We start from the raw sequence: 5,747 nt of genomic DNA, 5'->3' as shown, positions 1-5,747 counted from the left end.
AACTTTTAGGCTCAGGCTCTAGCCAACCTAAGTCTAGAGAGGGCTCTCTCTATATGATTTAGCTTTGTTTGCTAGGATATTAGGCTAGTTCTTAAGGTTCAAAGGGTTCTTGATTTGTATTGAAGATTGGGTGGTGGGGTTCTTGAAACAGATGGATAGAATGATGTCTCTAGACCATTGGGCATATGGAGTCAATAAAAGAGAAAAAGGACTAGATCAACTCATTAAAGGGAATTTTCAAAGGGCAAGATAGTAGAGTAGAGTGTAGGTCTTTATGCTAGAGGGGTGGAAAAGGTTTTAACTAGGGTGAGAGAGCAATTAAGAATTCTCAAACCAGGATTGAAACGAGGAACAGAGGGCAATCGGAAAAGGGCAATTAAGAACCCTTTGCTATAGATTAAAAGAAACAACCTAAACTAAGGAGCAATTAAGAATTCATTAACTTAGATTATTTGTCGAAAACATGTATTTGCCTAATTATTATAACATACTGTAATTAAACAAATTCTAATACAATATTCCAATTATGGCATTCAGATTTAGATAAACAGTATGAAAAACTTTAAGAAGTAACAACAACATGAGAAAATACTTGTATACACTTCGCTCTGCACATGAATCCTTTAAAATATCAGGTCTTTATTCATCAATCCAGCTTGCTGGCTTAGTCAATGCTCCAATGACTTTACAGTCTTTCGATCAAGAAGTCTATAGAAATGTCTAAGAATCCACCCTACATACTTCGAATTGTGAAGTATTTATACTAAGATGTTATTAAAAATATCTCAAACTGACTTGAGATTTAATCTAGGAAATACAAATATCTTCTCGCGGGAAGATAGAGGCAGCTATTCAACTGCTTTCATGCTATCCCTTTTATTGTGGTATTGCTGGCTGTTATGGTTTTCTTTTAGCTCTTTAGGCTCTTTGATGTTTGAATCATCACACTAGAGGCTTTAGTTACTTCTGTGTTTCATCTGACACTCTCTATCACTGATACTCTTTCACTCTGATGACATGTCTTTATCATTTTTGTGTTTCTTCCTTTTACTGCACAATTTAACCTTTTAGTGTGTTTTTCAATAGTAAATTCTTTTATTTTTATTTGAATCAACATTGGGAAGTGGATTTTGATTAATTCTTATAATGTTTCATCTTTTGTCTTCTAACTAAATCTCTGGTCTGGTTCCTCTGTTTTGAATGTCACTACTCTATATAGTTGTCCTCTTCTTGGCTCTGTGTGTAATGATCTTCATCTTCAGTTCCTGTACTTTGGTCTTCGTCTTCTGTATATAGGATCTTAACAGGTTTCTAGTCGAGTCTTAGAGTAAACAGGTTCTGTGACTAGTATCAGAACTGTCTATCCAAGCTCTGATCTTCGGTGGATAACTTGTAAAATTCAATAATAATTGAGATATTGGTCTGCTGGAAGGGCTATGAAGAGTTAATTTTCACAGGAATTCCTAGGAAAGGGGTCGTGGTAGTGTTTTTGGAAATAATTGGAGGTGAAATTGCATCGCAGAGGTTCAAGGTGGCGCTGAAGGGTTTCATGGGTTTATACAGCTAAATGGGCGAAAGGCTTGAAAATAAGGGTTTTCCAAGGTTTTAAAAATTAACGGGAAAACTTTTGAAAATGGCACGTAAATTCATATCTACAAGGGATATGTGGTTTATCGGAATGGCGGGGAGGCGGTTTTAGGATTCGTCACATTGCTTTCATTGTGTGGGTGATTTCTAGGAGGGATCATCTGATCTACATCGGGGCTTGACACATTGCCATTGGGGGTCGGGGGAAAACCTCCTTATCGGGTGGGTAAAGTTAGTCCATTGGGTGCGGCCAATATAGCTTTGGGCAATTGGATCTGGGCAATTGCAATCTAATGGTAGTCGGGTGGAAGAGGTGTGCGGAGGAAATGAACGAGGGTTGAGGGGGGGGGGGGGGCGGCAGGGTTTTTTAATCGCAGTGGTTTGGGATTAGCTTAGGGATTAATCATGGGATAATCGATCGGGCAGGGCTTAATCGTGTGTTTAGGGGATCGGGTGAGGTTATTCAATGGGATTAACTTAGTTTTACCGGGATTAGGTAAACTAAGTAAAGTTGTAGCAGGATATGGGTAGTTTATATAGTTTTTATTTAAAACTAAGGGTTGGGGTATTTAAATAGGGATTTAATTATTATACGGGAAAAGGGTTATATCGGAGTTATACAATAACGTTAGGAATTAATATGAAAATGCGATGGCGGAGTGGGTTTTCCTAAGTAAAAGGGTAAAAGTGTAAGTATTAGCGCACTTAACTTTATACTTAGGAAAAAGGCTTTTGTGGGTTTTTTGAGCGGAAAGGTATTTGCTTGGGGGGTTTATTATTTTTCCTAGGTAAATGGAGTTTAACCTTAGGAAAAGGGGTTTTCTTAGGGTGATAAGGGGAAATGGATTTTATGAAGGGGAAATGTTTTTCTGAAGGGGATTCTAGCACTTGTGTCCATAAGTCATTAAGCCGAGAGTCTGGTCCCTCCAAAAGTCAGAGAAATGCTCTGAGCATCTTTGACTTGTTGGATTAAAAGTACTTAGAAAATACTTATGGATAGTTAATCACATGAAATTTTAAACCTTTATCTTTGCCTTCATAGTTGACCATACATGTTGAAAGATGTGTATAAGCATGATGCATGTGCTTTGATCCAAGTAACTTTGCAATTCAGCAACCTTTCTTCTACTTACCCATTTCTTACCTCTAACATGTTTTCTTCATTTATTTGGGTGCATTTAGGCTAGCAAACCCTTATTCGTCTATTTTTCTTTTGAAAAGTAATCTATCTAACTCTAATCTTATATCAGCCAAAAGCTCAAATTAAGCTTATGAGCTCCTTTCATTTTCTCTGCCTAACTATGATCTGCCAAGATTAAACTGTTTGGTCAGATTTTATTCTCTAATCTATAAATGTAAAATTCAAAGCATAGAATAATCAAGATTAAACTATTTTATTACTATGGATTGTGGCATGAATAACAAGTTGCACACAATCATTATTATGTGTAAAAGTAAATAGTAGTGGCATTTAGACTTGCACACTTTCATGGTCTTTTTGTTTTTTGGGTTAATATATTTTCATCTTTTTTTACCTTCTCTTATTATTTTTGTCCTTTGATTTTTATTTTAGGACATACCCTCTTTACATTTTTTTATTTTTTATAATATGGAAAACATTTTTAGAAAGCAAAGGTATGTACAATATTACAAGGCTTAACCTTAGACATTCAAAATTATGACTCCTATTAGTATAGGAACCTAACATTAGTTCCCTATACTACTAGTGTAACCCCTTATTGTTATTAGTGCAACCCCCTTATTGTTTTTTTGTGCCCATGTAGTTCCCATATTGTTATTATTGTGCCCCATAGAAGCCCACTATTGTCATTGTTGTGCCCTTAGAATATTATTGTTGTGTCGGCTCTGATTATATTGTGACCCCATAGACTCCTATATAGAGAAAGGAGGTCTTGTCATTTGTATCATCAAAGAATTGTTCATTTGTGTAATGAAAAGGAGGTTCCCCCCTTGAAGAGGCTGATTTTGAAGTCGTTGATCTATATTTACTTCTATTTTGTGAGCTAGTTGCATAACAAATGATAACCAGAGATTGAGCGTGCAACAAGAAGGAAAATGGAGGATCGCAAATATCTCTACGAGGACCTCCTCAGGATGGCACACATGGCAGATATAATGTATACATATTATGAGGAGAAAATGGAAAAAGAGTGACAAGAGAAAAAGAGAGCAGAGGACGATGCCCCATCTCCATCTTCAAGTGAATATGCTTCATCTTCATCTTCTTCTCATCATTCAAATTAAGATATCAACGAGAGCCTTCAAGCAGATAATGTTGAATTGAAGAGACTTCTACAAGAAGCAGAAGAGAAGCAAAGATTGTAACTTCAATTACAAGCCACAGAAGAGTCCTTGTAAAAGTTGAAGCGCAACGAAGGCTTAGCAAAATCATCATATCTTGCTTCAGAATCAACATTTGAGGTAAACAATGTTGGTAGTTCTTTAGTTTCATTTTCACATAATGTTATTTCTGTTGGAATCCTTGAGGTACCCATTTCAGGAACCAGCATGAGACTCCTTACCAACATGGGATAAAAAGAAGGAGGACTTGGTGTTAATGGCCAAGGAATGACTCAACCATTGGAGGTTGTAAAAATACATTGACTTGCAGGATTGGAATACACTAAAGGAGAGTGTTAAAATTACAATTCACATTGCATAGGAAGAACTAAGGCAAGCTCTCATCGTCGGGATTGCACTAGAGGCAATCAAGAGAGGTATAAAAAGTATCATTATGCTAATGCTCATTTTCATTACAAGCACATTGTTAAGGATTAACATAATGTGTGGCATAAAAAACCATATAGTTTTTGCGACTTGTATAACCATGTGGTTGTCGAGTGCTAGAAGAGAATGGCAACAAGAAAGAGGACAATACATGAAAGGCCTTCTCCAGATCAGGGAAGGAAGAAGGTTAAGCAGTTCTGGAGGAAGAATAATTTTTTCAACCATTGCAACGGAGATGGACATCAGAGAGCCACATGTTGGAGGCTCCATCCAGAAACATCTCAAAAAGGAAAAAATGCCTATGCAGGAACCAGCCGGTAAAGTTGTTTAACAAGTGAGAGATGATTTTATTAGATATAATAGCTTGTTGTGGCCACATTTTGTAAATCATATGTTGTGAAATGATTGTAAAAGTGATGATGTGTTTTCCATCACATATAAAAGCAACATGATGATGTTTTTGGCTTTCTTTGTTAATAGCTAGAGTATTTGTTTCTCATATGGTCATGATGTAAACTTGACCAAAGAGTGTTTTATAAACTCTTGGAAAGTATGGGGTTTTTTTGGGTCATGTTTGGTCTTGTAAGAGAACATGTATTTTACAAAAGTGTACTGCAAGTTTGCATAGGATACATGTGCCGATTCATCACTTATGGCTCCGAAGTACAAAGATGAAGGAGAAGGAAGTGTGGCATGTTAGGGAACTTGTTGTGCAGAAAATGGAGTATAGCATAGTTTTTCATGCTTTTGGAGGACCAAAAGCTCCTGAGTGGGGAGGAATGATTGAGGAGTCTCCTAAAACTCAAAGATCAAATTAGGCTCAGGAAAAGTTCAAAAATAAAAGTTATTGGATTTCCATGAAACTATATTAATATCAAAGATATCATCACAATATTTCCAACGGTGCAAACGAAATCTCAATCTGACATTGTATGTGAAAGTTATGGTCAATCAAAGTTTTGGTCAAACTAGGCCCCTTGGTTAAAGTTAGCAGAGCGCCAACTAAATTTGGAGAATGGCTAAATCTGATGGAGCCGCTAAATTTGACAAAAATTAACGAAGTAAAAAATTAATACTTTTTGGCAACATTTTCCAACGTCCAAAACTAACGAAATTGTCGCCTACTTAATTTTTCCAGTGACTCCTAAAAATCGGCCGACAATTTTTTATTTAGTTGTTATAAAAATAAAGAAAAATTATATAAAATAGGTGGCATGCTGACACCTCCGCCACACCAAACCATATATATATATATATATATATATATATAAATTGGCCAACGACCAATTCAAAACAATTGACCGTCGTTGAAACCAGGGCCAATGGGGATCGAACCAGCCTGGTCGAGTCAGCCGACCCACCCAAAAGGTGGCCCGTTAACAATATAGCTACCATAATTATATGTCGCCAAT

Source organism: Pinus tabuliformis, chromosome 5_1 (genome assembly GCF_031772625.1).
Source record: "Pinus tabuliformis cultivar Carrire ecotype Pingquan chromosome 5_1, CPIR1, whole genome shotgun sequence".
Classification (NCBI taxonomy): Eukaryota; Viridiplantae; Streptophyta; class Pinopsida; order Pinales; family Pinaceae; genus Pinus; species Pinus tabuliformis.
The sequence above is the reverse complement of the archived record's forward strand: the minus strand, read 5'-3'. Positions refer to the sequence as shown.